Below are 1,154 nucleotides of genomic sequence, written 5' to 3' on the forward strand. Positions count from 1 at the left end.
GGCAGGGTCCTTAATGATGCCGTGGCTGACTGCAGGTTGGTTCACTTTAAAGATCAAGTTCATTTCTCACCACGGTCATTAAAGTGCAGGTCTGCGTAATTCAAATGAATTCACTTATGCCCACCCCAGCCCACACCCACCCACCCCCTGTTCAATTTACACACACAACACTGCCTGGTTGTTTGCTCTTTCAAATGGACTTCTTTATATTTAATAAAATGCAATTTAGCTATCAATTACATGTTGCTTTGTGAAGATATTATAATGCAATTATAAAACAGCTCAGATGTTACATTGAAGTTCCTTCTAATTCAGATTACTTCCTCTCTCAGCATGGTCCCATTATGCTTTTTGCCATCAGACTGAGCTGTTCTCTAGTGAGAGTATTGACTCTAGCTGAGAGGGAAATATGCTGTTTCTCCAGTATTGTGCTGGATTACAGAATCAAGGTCGACTCACAAGACACAGAGCAGCATTATCCCTTAATCCTGTGTTGTGGTTTCAAATAGCCTTTTTTACACCTATAATCTTTACAAGTAAAATGACAAACATGAATGCAGAGGTAGGTGCTTAAAACGTGCATTACCTGTAGTGTTGAGGTCAAAGGCTTATGCTGACTTAAAGTGGCTCTGTATTGCATGAAAAAATACAGTTTGCTTCTCACACTGTTTTGTATCCGAATTACAAAAGGCTAGTACGGAGTCATGTGATGAAGATCCCACAGGTGCTTCCTGATTGGACGAGTCTGGGAATTTCCTTCTAAACTAGGATTCCAAATTTTTTCCCCTTCACTTTGATTCTTTGGAAGACATGATCCTATACTGAAGATTAATTTATAATTTAAGCACTTTAAATCTGGTGGCCCTATTTCGGGAATTTCATTAGGCCTATACGATAGGCAAAGTTCAAAAAGACAATCTCCAAAATCAAATGTTATGTGTACTAATTTTGTATGCATTGTATGGCCGTATTTTTCTACAAATATTAAAATAAATAAATAATTCCACAATGTACACGTTCACAACGTGTCACAATGCAATGCGCTGTGAGCTTTTTGCTACTTTTGCGCAAGACTTTAGAGAGACACTGTCAGATAGGATACAATATAGGCTTAAGTCACTTGGGTGGTTGATATAGCAAGTCTCAATGTATTC

The sequence above is a fragment of the Protomyctophum parallelum genome, assembly GCF_964188405.1.
Source record: "Protomyctophum parallelum genome assembly, chromosome: 4".
NCBI lineage: Eukaryota > Metazoa > Chordata > Actinopteri > Myctophiformes > Myctophidae > Protomyctophum > Protomyctophum parallelum.